This window comes from Chrysemys picta, chromosome 13 (assembly GCF_011386835.1).
Source record: "Chrysemys picta bellii isolate R12L10 chromosome 13, ASM1138683v2, whole genome shotgun sequence".
NCBI classification, from domain to species: Eukaryota; Metazoa; Chordata; order Testudines; family Emydidae; genus Chrysemys; species Chrysemys picta.
Genome location: NC_088803.1, coordinates 14,047,363 through 14,060,105, shown reverse-complemented (window position 1 = coordinate 14,060,105; position 12,743 = coordinate 14,047,363). Strand labels below are relative to the sequence as shown.

Here is a 12,743-nt window from a genome sequence, read left to right as displayed (position 1 = left end):
TACTAGACTAGACTCTGCTTCAAGCCTGTCATACAACAGGCAATTCATAGCTCAAAGGAAATAATTTCATTAGCTTTTCTGTGAGTTGGATTAGGCCCTATCTGAATAAAGCATAAGAATGTATCTAAGGATGCTGCTGGAAAACTGTGTCCATTGCTGGTGTTCACAATTCAAGAAGGATGTTGATAAATTGGATAAGGCCCTGAAAATGATTAAAGGGTCGGAAAATATGCCTTATAGAGATAGACTCGAGGAGCTCAGACTATTCAGTTTAAGCAAGAGAAAGTTAAGGGATGAGTTGGTTACAGTCTATAAGTATCTACACGGACAACACATATTTAATAATGGGCTATTCCATCTAGCACAGAAAGGTCTAACATGATCCAGTGGCTGGAAGATGAAGCTAGACAAATTCAGCCTGGAAATAAGGTGTAAGATTTAATAAAGTAATTAACCACTGTAGCAATTGTAAAAGGTCATGGTGGATTCTCCATCAAGGGCAATTTTTAAATCAAGATGGGATTTTTTTCTAAAAGATCTGTCCTAGGAATTATTGTGGGGAAGTTCTATGGCCTGTGCTCTACAGGATGACTAGGTGATCACAATAGCCCCTTCTGACCTCGGAATCTCTGACTCCATTAATGTATATGGAACCTCTTTTGTATCCCATGCGGGGTTAAGGAGTGAGGTTGTGCTTCAGTCAGGAAAAGGCATTTCTTTGGCTTTTAGTGTTTCTTATACCCTCCCCTACCCTATCCCCTTCACCCCTTCTGACTGGTTGCTTGATCTTATCTAGGAAGAGGAGTTGAGGCAGGACTGTCCTTCAAGTGTAAGCTCATATATTGAACTCCCACTCTACCCAGCAACACTTCAACTCTATCTCTTATCTCTTTTCAACTCATCTTCTTGTGGGCAGATGTAACACACAGTGTCTTTATTCTTTGTTCACCAGGATATCAGTGTTTTAAGGATATAAAAATATCAAAAGTCAAATGGGCAAAAAGACCCAAAATATAGGCAGATATACAGGCCTGAATATTACATTATCATCACTAATACTCCTAACACCTGCTTTCTTCACTGTAACATCCAGGGCCACATTTCAGCACCTAACTCCCTTAGGCCCTTTAGGAAGGATGTCTTAAGGTTAAGGCCCTGGAGTAACACATAATCGTTATAACCGATCTAACTTTGACACTTTTTTCCTAATGTAGATACAGGGTAAAATCATATCGCTTGATTTATCTTGTGGAGTTGTGGCTAGGCTAAAAATCAAGTGAAAATTTTGGTTTACCTAGCATGCCTTAGCTCAAACTATACTCAATGCCAGTTCAAGTTCAGTCTAAATCCCTAGTGTTTGGACTCTTTGCACGTTGATTTTCAAATTTAATGCTACTCAACCCCAAAGCTTACATTGCTTTAAGTAGAAATAAATCAAGGATGGATATCAACATAATGAGCCAGGTCCTCAGCGGGTGTAAATTGAAATAGTTCAATTGAAGCCAACTGAGATACTTCTGTTTATCGCACCTAACATTTTGGCCCTATAAACTGTGTTTGCATGAGTGCTTTTATCTAGACCAGGGATAAGCAACCTTTGGCACGTGGCCCATCAGGGACATCCGCTGGCGGGCCGGGACGGTTTGTTTACCCGCAGCGTCCACAGATTTGGCTGATCGCAGCTCCCACTGTTCCAGGCCAATGGGGGCTGCGGGAAGCAGCAACCAGCACATCCCTTGCTCCGTGCCACTTCCCACAGCCCCCATTGGCCTGGAACGGCGAACTGTGGCCAGTGGGATCTGCGATCAGCTGAACCTGCGGACGCTGCAGGTAAACAAACCATCCCAGCTTGCCAGTGGATTTCCCTGACGGGCCGCGTGCCAAAGGTTGCTGATCCCTGATCTAGACTAAATTGATTGCCAATTGTGTATCAGTGTCAACCAGTTGAAAGACCTCAAAATATCTAGATAGTGCAGTTCCCACAATTCTTCAATTTATATTTTAATTTTATTGAAAATGATAAAACCTAGAAATGGTTACATTGCATGAGAAACTTGAATTTTCCCTAGTGTTCTTGTCAGAGCAGTTTTCATATCTTTATTTTTCAAGCTGTAGATGATGGGGTTCAACATGGGGGTCAAGATGCTGTACTGGATGGAGAAGAGTTCATCTAGAACCAGGGAAGTGACTGAGCTGGGTTTCATGTACTGGGAAAGAGCTGTCACAAACAATAAAACCACCACAATGAGGTGGGAGCTGCATGTAGAGAAGGCTTTACGTCTTCCCTCCGAGGAGCGTATTCGGAGGATAGTGGAGATGATGTGAATGTAGGAGACCAAGGTGAAGAGGAAGGAGCTGAAACCAAATATCACAGCAGAAGAAAGAAGAGCTATTTTATTGGTCAAGGTCACGGTGCAAGATAGTTGTAGTAGCGAAGGGAGCTCACAGCTGAAATGCCTGATTTCATTGGGCCCACAGAAGTGTAACTTTAACACAGGGACAGTGTTGACCAGTGAATACAAGAGTCCCATTATCCAAGAAACACCCACCAACTGTCTGCTCACTCGTTTGTTCATGGTCCCCACATAATGCAATGGGTGACATATGGCAGTGTATCGGTCATAAGCCATTGCCGAGAGCACAAAAACTTCAGTGCCAGCTGAGAGGAGGATGAAGAACATCTGGGCAAGGCAGCCATTGACAGAAATGGTTTTGTGCTTTGCTAGGAAATTCACCAACATCTTAGGGACAGTGGCTGAGGAATAACAGATATCAACAAAGGACAAAGGAGACAGGAAGAAGTACATGGGAGTTTGGAGTTGAGGATCAGCCCTTATCACCAGCATAATCATCATGTTCCCCAACAGGGTGATTAGGTAAATAACTAAAAACACCAGGAAGAGGAAAAATTGAAGTTCCGGGTAATTAGAAAGTCCCACAAGAATAAATTCATTCACATTGGTTTGGTTTTCCATTCACATTTAGTGATCTGTATGAAGAGAAAAAGAAATGAAATTAACCAACATAGCAGGTTATGGAAATTCAATTAGATAGATAGATAGATAGATAGATAGATAGATAGATAGATAGATAGATAGATAGATAGATAGATAGAACACAAGTGAGATTTTGAAAGCCAAGGGGACTCAGATGGACAAATTCACATTTCTAATTCAACACTCTAAGTTGGATAAAAAATAAAGTGGGTCCTATTCCATGTGGATTTACACAAATATTTTCTTTGATTACACTGGTGTCAACACCGTGTCCAATTAGTTCTCCTATTTGACCCCATTTCTCGTGTTGTGAGCCATACAAGAGAGATCTTCCTTTAGAAACCTCATGTACAGCCCTTTCTTCTAAACCAGATCCCATATTATCCATCCAGTACACTGTGTTGGCTTACAGGTGGACAAAGAGTATTAAGAATCTAAATTGAAAATAACCTTCCGATCACTGCTTTTTTTGGTCAGATAACTTTGTGAAAGCGGCATAGTAAATATCTGTGTCAGTGATTGGTATAAATAAGTCTCATTAACTCCTGTGTTACTCTAGCTTTTCCCCAGCACAACTGCAATGACTTGAGTGGAATGGGCAGTGGTGAATTGAGCTCGATAAGTGATAGGTTTGCAAATCGAAGATGTTTTTCACTAGTTTCCAACCCTGGACATTAAACATGGGATATGTACATCAGAATGTGTTCTCTCTTTCTAGCGTAATGTTATTGGCCAAGATTTGCCAAAGTAGATGGTGATTTTGATTTTCTCAAATTTGCTGGTTGACTTGAGAAACCATAAAGGGGCTTGATTTTCAGAAATTGCTGAGCATCCTGGTCTGAAATTCTAACACATATTTGACCCCATTGTCTACACACATTCTGCCGTCAACCAAATCTGTGTAACCCCATTGACATAAAAAATCAATCCCAGTAGACATTTTGGTTGATGACACACTAGAGGGAGGAGAATCTCTCTCAAACTCCCTTAGCATCACTGTCTCTCCATCTCGTTTTCGATCAGTAACCTCAACAGATGCTGAAAGGAATGGAGATGACGTGAGCTGAAGGATGGGATTGGTTGAAAAGTAAGTGTCATTGATAAGCAAATGGCAGAATAGAACAGCACTTCACAGCCCATTTCATTGAGCTGGATTTGCTGGATGGACCCCTGCACCCATGTGCGGGGTCCCGCTGAGGTAAATGGGGTTCCGGACAGGCACAGGAGTCCATTCGTACAGATCCAGTTACAGCACCAGGGCCAAAATCTGTTGTTCTGCGACCAGTTATGGATGCCTGTCAGAGCGCTCTTTCTGTTTAGCTGATTGATTATGAAATCCTCAGCATGCACGTGTTACTAACAAAAGTAATCATGTGTTCTTCTTATTACAGCCATTGTCTTCCCTTCCATTCCCTAATGAGGACACCAGTTCTCATCCTGTCCTAATTTGGACTATAAGTTCCTCAGGACAGAGTCTTTGCCTTTTGAATAGTCTCTAGAGCCATACTGAGGAAACAGCACAAATATTTGACATGTCTTATAAATGATTGACTAACACTTTTTAACTTGCGTGCCTACAGTTAGGCACTGAAATCTGCATTTAGGCAACTCGGTAATTGACCTGATGCTCAGAGACGTAAAGCACCCACAAATCCCCATGGATATCAATGGGATCTCAACGTGCTCAGCATCTCTGATAAACAGGCAATGTACCTGGGGTGATGATGTATTGTATTTTTGTTTAAAAATATTTTTTTCAAAATTTCCCATTTTTACAGTGAAAATCTGACCCTCCAAAACATGAACAAAAAAATCTGTTTCCAAAGCCCAAAGATGGTTTTTATTCATCTTTTCAAACACAGAAAACAACAACAAAAGGATTTCAAAAGAAAATCAGTTTTCCATAGAAATGTTTAGTTTTCAGTTTTCCAAAACCAAACCTTTTCTAAAGCCTGAGTGAAATGGTTAGCAGGAAGATAACTTGCCTACAAAGTGATGAAAAATCAACCAAGGCTTTGTGTTTTGGCTACATTTTCTTAACCAAACTGAATCAAATAGACAGGCAGTGAAACCACCTGATCCAAAGTGTTCTATAGAAGTTTGTTCTAGATTTCTTGACTGTTCTACTCCTCTGGGATAATAACCTTTTTCATAGCTATGTGATTACATAAAATAACTTGTCTATTTTTTTATGGCTTCTAGTCTTTGGCCTTTAATCTTCCTGAAAATCAGAGCCTGTGTTATACAAAAAGAAGAACAGGAGGACTTGTGGCACCTTAGAGACTAACAAATTTATTAGAGCATAAGCTTTCGTGGACTATAGCCCACTTCTTCGGATGCATATAGAATGGAACATATATTGAGGAGATATATATACACACATACAGAGAGCATAAACAGGTGGGAGTTGTCTTACCACCTCTGAGAGGCCAATTAATTAAGAGAAAAAAAAAAAAAAAAAAAAACTTTTGAAGTGATAATCAAGCTAGCCCAGCACAGACAGACAGTTAGATAACAAGTGTGAGAATACTTACAAGGGGAGATAGATTTCAATGTTTGTAATGGCCCAACCATTCCCAGTCCTTATTTAAACCGGAGTTGATTGTGTCTAGTTTGCATATCAATTCTAGCTCAGCAGTTTCTCGTTGGAGTCTGTTTTTGAAGTTTTTCTGTTGTAATATAGCCACCCGCAGGTCTGTCACTGAATGACCAGACAGGTTAAAGTGTTCTCCCACTGGTTTTTGAGTATTTTGATTCCTGATGTCAGATTTGTGTCCATTAATTCTTTTGCGTAGAGACTGTCCGGTTTGGCCAATGTACATGGCAGAGGGGCATTGCTGGCACATGATGGCATATATCACATTGGTAGATGTGCAGGTGAACGAGCCCCTGATGGTATGGCTGATGTGATTAGGTCCTATGATGATGTCACTGGAATAGATATGTGGACAGAGTTGACATCGGGGTTTGTTACAAGGATAGGTTCCTGGGTTAGTGGTTTTGTTCAGTGATGTGTGGTTGCTGGTGAGTATTTGCTTTAGGTTGGGGGGTTGTCCATTGTCTACAGCCAAGCTCTAAGATATAACCGCATTTGCTCCAATCCCTCGGATAGAGACAAGCACCTACAAGATCTCTATCAAGCATTCTTAAAACTACAATACCCACCTGCTGAAGTGAAAAAACAGATTGACAGAGCCAGACGAGTACCCAGAAGTCACCTCCTACAAGACAGGCCCAACAAAGAAAATAACAGAACACCACTAGCTGTCACCTTCAGCCCCCAACTAAAACCTCTCCAGCGCATCATCAGAGATCTACAACCTATCCTGAAAGATGATCCTTTACTCTCACAGATCTTGGGAGACAGACCTGTCCTCGCTTACAGACAACCCCCCAACCTAAAGCAAATACTCACCAGCAACCACACATCACTGAACAAAACCACTAACCCAGGAACCTATCCTTGTAACAAACCCCGATGTCAACTCTGTCCACATATCTATTCCAGTGACATCATCATAGGACCTAATCACATCAGCCATACCATCAGGGGCTCGTTCACCTGCACATCTACCAATGTGATATATGCCATCATGTGCCAGCAATGCCCCTCTGCCATGTACATTGGCCAAACCGGACAGTCTCTACGCAAAAGAATTAATGGACACAAATCTGACATCAGGAATCAAAATACTCAAAAACCAGTGGGAGAACACTTTAACCTGTCTGGTCATTCAGTGACAGACCTGCGGGTGGCTATATTACAACAGAAAAACTTCAAAAACAGACTCCAACGAGAAACTGCTGAGCTAGAATTGATATGCAAACTAGACACAATCAACTCCGGTTTAAATAAGGACTGGGAATGGTTGGGCCATTACAAACATTGAAATCTATCTCCCCTTGTAAGTATTCTCACACTTGTTATCTAACTGTCTGTCTGTGCTGGGCTAGCTTGATTATCACTTCAAAAGTTTTTTTTTTTTTTTTTTTTTTCTCTTAATTAATTGGCCTCTCAGAGGTGGTAAGACAACTCCCACCTGTTTATGCTCTCTGTATGTGTGTATATATATCTCCTCAATATATGTTCCATTCTATATGCATCCGAAGAAGTGGGCTATAGTCCACGAAAGCTTATGCTCTAATAAATTTGTTAGTCTCTAAGGTGCCACAAGTCCTCCTGTTCTTCTTTTTGCGGATACAGACTAACACGGCTGCTACTCTGAAACCTTTCATTATGCAAGGCACTGCATTTAGCCGTATGGAGTGGAAATCCATCAACCTCATGAAAAAACTCGTACAGATACAGACAGACATCATCTTCCTTTCCAAATGCAAGCAGATGGACATCATACCAAAAGGACTAAAGGTAAAAAATCCATTACAATCTACATATCACACAGACTATGCTGAGAGACTGTGTCACACACTCTCAAAGAAACTGCGAAATCACCTGATCAGCATCCTATACAGCAAACAGGGAAAGATTAAGAATGAGCTCTCAGAACTGGATACTCTCATAAGAAACCAACCTTCCACACAAACTTCCTCATGGATAGACTTTACAAAAACTAGACAAGCCATTTACAAGACAAACTTTGCCTCTCTACAAAGGAAAAAGGACACTAAACTATCTAAACTGCTACATGCCACAAGCAGCCACAACAGTAGTTCCCTTAACCCACCCAGCAATATTGTTAATCTTTCCAGCTATACTCTTAGCCCAGCAGAAGAGTCTGTCCTATCTCGGGGCCTCTCCTTTTGTCCCTCCAGACCCATGAATATGATACAGTTCTGCGGTGACCTAGAATCCTACTTTCGACGTCTCCGACTCAAAGAATATTTCCAACATACCTCTGAACAGCATACTAACCCACAGAATCCTCCCTACCAGCACTACAAAAAAAAAAAGGATTCTGCGTGGACTCCTCCGGACGGTCGAAACAACAGACTGGATTTCTACATAGAGTGCTTCCGTCGACGTGCAAAGGCTGAAATTGTGGAAAAGCAACATCACTTGCCACATAACCTCAGCCATGCAGAACACAACGCCATCTACAGCCTCAGAAACAACCCTGACATCATAATCAAAAAGGCTGACAAAGGAGGTGCTGTCGTCATCATGAATAAATTGGAATATGACCAGGAGGCTGCTAGACAGCTCTCTAACACCACATTCTACAGGCCATTATCCTCTGATCCCACTGAGGATTACCTAAAGAAACTACACCATCTGCTAAAAAAACTCCCTGACAAAGCACAGGAACAAATCTGTACAGACACATGCCTAGAACCCCGACCAGGGGTATTCTATTTGCTACCCAAGATCCATAAACCTGGATATCCTGGACGCCCCATCATCTCAGGCATTGGCACCCTAACATCAGGCTTGTCTGGTTATGTAGACTCTCTCCTCAGACCCTACGCTACCAGCACTCCCAGCTATCTTCGAGACACCACTGACTTCCTGAGGAAACTACAATCCATCGGTGATCTTCCAGAAAACACCATCCTGGCCACTATGGACGTAGAAGCCCTCTACACCAATATTCCACACAAAGATGGACTACAAGCTATCAGGAACAGTATCCCTGATAATATCACAGCTAACCTGGTGGCTGAACTTTGTGATTTTGTCCTCACCCACAACTATTTCACATTTGGGGACAATATATACCTTCAAGTCAGCGGCACTGCTATGGGTACCCGCATGGCCCCACAATATGCCAACATTTTTATGGCTGACTTAGAACAACGCTTCCTTAGCTCTCGTCCCCTAACGCCCCTACTCTACTTGCGCTACATTGATGACATCTTCATCATCTGGACCCATGGAAAAGAAGCCCTTGAGGAATTTCACCATGATTTCAATAATTTCCATCCCACCATCAACCTCAGCCTAGATCAATCCACACAAGCGGTCCATTTCCTGGACACTACTGTGCTAATAAGCGATGGTCACATAAATACCACCCTATACCGGAAACCTACTGACCGCTACACTTACCTACATGCCTCCAGCTTCCATCCAGGACACACCACACGATCCATTGTCTACAGCCAAGCTCTAAGATATAACCGCATTTGCTCCAATCCCTCGGATAGAGACAAGCACCTACAAGATCTCTATCAAGCATTCTTAAAACTACAATACCCACCTGCTGAAGTGAAAAAACAGATTGACAGAGCCAGACGAGTACCCAGAAGTCACCTCCTACAAGACAGGCCCAACAAAGAAAATAACAGAACACCACTAGCTGTCACCTTCAGCCCCCAACTAAAACCTCTCCAGCGCATCATCAGAGATCTACAACCTATCCTGAAAGATGATCCTTTACTCTCACAGATCTTGGGAGACAGACCTGTCCTCGCTTACAGACAACCCCCCAACCTAAAGCAAATACTCACCAGCAACCACACATCACTGAACAAAACCACTAACCCAGGAACCTATCCTTGTAACAAACCCCGATGTCAACTCTGTCCACATATCTATTCCAGTGACATCATCATAGGACCTAATCACATCAGCCATACCATCAGGGGCTCGTTCACCTGCACATCTACCAATGTGATATATGCCATCATGTGCCAGCAATGCCCCTCTGCCATGTACATTGGCCAAACCGGACAGTCTCTACGCAAAAGAATTAATGGACACAAATCTGACATCAGGAATCAAAATACTCAAAAACCAGTGGGAGAACACTTTAACCTGTCTGGTCATTCAGTGACAGACCTGCGGGTGGCTATATTACAACAGAAAAACTTCAAAAACAGACTCCAACGAGAAACTGCTGAGCTAGAATTGATATGCAAACTAGACACAATCAACTCCGGTTTAAATAAGGACTGGGAATGGTTGGGCCATTACAAACATTGAAATCTATCTCCCCTTGTAAGTATTCTCACACTTGTTATCTAACTGTCTGTCTGTGCTGGGCTAGCTTGATTATCACTTCAAAAGTTTTTTTTTTTTTTTTCTCTTAATTAATTGGCCTCTCAGAGGTGGTAAGACAACTCCCACCTGTTTATGCTCTCTGTATGTGTGTATATATATCTCCTCAATATATGTTCCATTCTATATGCATCCGAAGAAGTGGGCTATAGTCCACGAAAGCTTATGCTCTAATAAATTTGTTAGTCTCTAAGGTGCCACAAGTCCTCCTGTTCTTCTTTTTGCGGATACAGACTAACACGGCTGCTACTCTGAAACCTTGTGTTATACAAATGTGCATTCATTTTCAAGAGGCATATTTTGGACAGTAGTTGTCATCTTCCTCCTCCTGATATCTTATGAGTCTTCATATTATTGTTATTTAGCACCAGGGGACCCCCAACTGAGATAATGGCCCCATTGCCCCCCCCCCCCCCCCGCCCCCCTGCAGGAACCTTTCCCACTTGCCTTCCCAATGCTGGAGCCTTTCTTTGCAGCATCATCACAATTACACATGGGCACAGCCTGACTTTCACTCTGGCATGTAACTACATGTGTACTGTACTCTACATGCTGCTATACGTTTAGGCATTGCCTGACATACAGGACCTGCCCTAGAAAGCTTGTCTGTACCTGCCCCAATAAACAGAGAAAGAAAATGTTATTTTACAGCCATGGAACTCCGATACATAGAGAGGTCAACTTCAGCACAAGACCCACCTTCCTAGGAGACTGAGGTCTCTCTCAGAATGACAATCCCTCTGCCAGTAAATCCAAGGATTTCTGAGCAAGAAACTTCAGGCTGCTGCCTCCCCTGGCTCTGATGAGTTATATTATCCAACATTGGCTTTGCAATCCTGGCTGGTTCCTGAGAAGGGCTGACGGGCTCTAGACCCTGCTAGTTTCCACAGGGAGATATAGATTTTGAGGATAAGGTTCAGTGTTTGCAGATAAGAGTTTCTTTTGAAATGGAGCAAACCTCTATAGATGTAACAGACTAAAGAGGAGTAAAATAAAAGCAAACTCACCTAGCTTCCAGAAAGAGATCATGGATCAAGCCCTGGCTGGGATGATTTAGTTGGGAATTGGTCCTGCTTTGAGCAGGGGGTTGGACTAGATGACCTCCTGAGGTCCCTTCCAACCCTGATATTCTATGATTCTATGACCTTCGGACTTGTAATGCATACTCCCCGACATAGATAGACAAAGAGACAGATTTATTGTGACACCCTTACTGAAGTTGAAAAGCGCTTTACTTAGTGATGCCACTGAAGTTAATTTGTTAGTCTCTAAGATGCCACAAGTACTCCTGTTCTTTTTACTGAAGTTAATGGAACTATATATAATGTATATATAAATAATGTATATAACATATAATGGAACTGGGGGTAAAGTACTAGTTGTAGTGACTTTGTTATCACCATATAGCCCTGAAAGATAAATCTTTCTCTCTCTCTCTCCCCATACACATTATCTATCTATTTATCTAGTTAATATCTCCCTCCCTTATTTCTCTCTGTCTCCTTCTCTCTCTTTCTCTCTGTGTCTCACAAATACAACATGTAACACCATCAGCTACACTTTACCCTCCAAAGTCAGCTCCTGCAGGGTGAGGGGGTTCTATGTGGGTGTTGATCAAATTTATATACTTACCTTCTCTTGGAAAAATAAATCCCTCTCCTCTTGGAAAATAAAATCCTTTATTCATCTGACTCTAAGAGCAAGAGTTAATTACTTCTGGGGAGTCCGAATACTTTCTGGTTTCCTCTGGGACAAGAATCTCTTGTGTAGAAAGGTAACAGTGTTCTGCATCAGTAATGAATGAGAATTTCGCAATGGGTAATATGACAGACCCAGAAAGCTCTATATGCTTTGATTTATTTTATTTATTGATTCATTTCTAGATACTGGACTAGATCCTTAGATAATGTGAATCACTGCCTCTACAGTGAAAACAATGGCACTGCACCGCATTATACCAGCTGAGTCATTGGCCCATGTTTCTAATAACAATTATACATTGTCCCAGTGAATCTGCTCTGGGTAATGGACAGTGATTGTGAGGCAGGGCAGTGCTATTATTTCCATATACAAAAGGAGATTTGGGGGTCATGATGGATAATCAGCTGAGCATGAGCTCCAATGTGATATTTTGGCCAGCAGAGCTAATGCGATTCCAGGATGCAGAAATAGGGGAATCTTGGGTAGAGTAGAGAGGTTATTTTACCTCTTTCTTTGGTACTGGTGAGACCCCTGCTGGAATAGTGTGTCCAGTTCTGGTGCCCACAATTAGAGAAGGATGTTGAAAAGTTGCAGCATCCCAACACCCCTAGTTCCCGCACCTCTGAGACCAGCTCACCTGTATGTTAATATTCTTCAAGACAGGTGTTAGACTTGTAAAGATGTGTTTAGTGTTTAAGTGGCTGCATGTGTGACTCTTATTTGTGATGTCTATATCCCATGCTATAAGGTAATATGTACATTTTGTTTTATAATTGTAAAAATGCCTGCTCTGAACTTGTGAAACTAGGCAGGAAGAATAGTTTTCCAGTCCATCAAGAAGGACAATCAAGACTAAATGGTCCATTATAGGACAAAGCTCTGTTGACTGCCCCATCCATCCATGAAGAAGTTACATGCAGAAGCTCTTATCCCATCAGTTTGAACTCTGGGGGAAGGGCATGTAAAGATGCTCACAAGAAGAAATGGTTCTCTCTTTAGTGTTTGGACTCTTACAAGGGCTGGTGTTAAGGAACAAAAATCAGAGATCCCCAGGGTCAACCTGGGTTATCCCAAAAAGTTATTCAGTG

The 12,743-nt window shown here is 42.0% G+C and overlaps 2 pseudogenes; one reads left to right on the top strand and one right to left on the bottom strand.

Moving 5' to 3' along the window:
- Positions 1-12,743, top strand: part of LOC135975143 (paired amphipathic helix protein Sin3a-like) — a 365,185-nt pseudogene that overhangs the window by 29,112 nt on the left and 323,330 nt on the right.
- Positions 2,037-2,981, bottom strand: LOC135975448 (olfactory receptor 5V1-like; annotated as a pseudogene).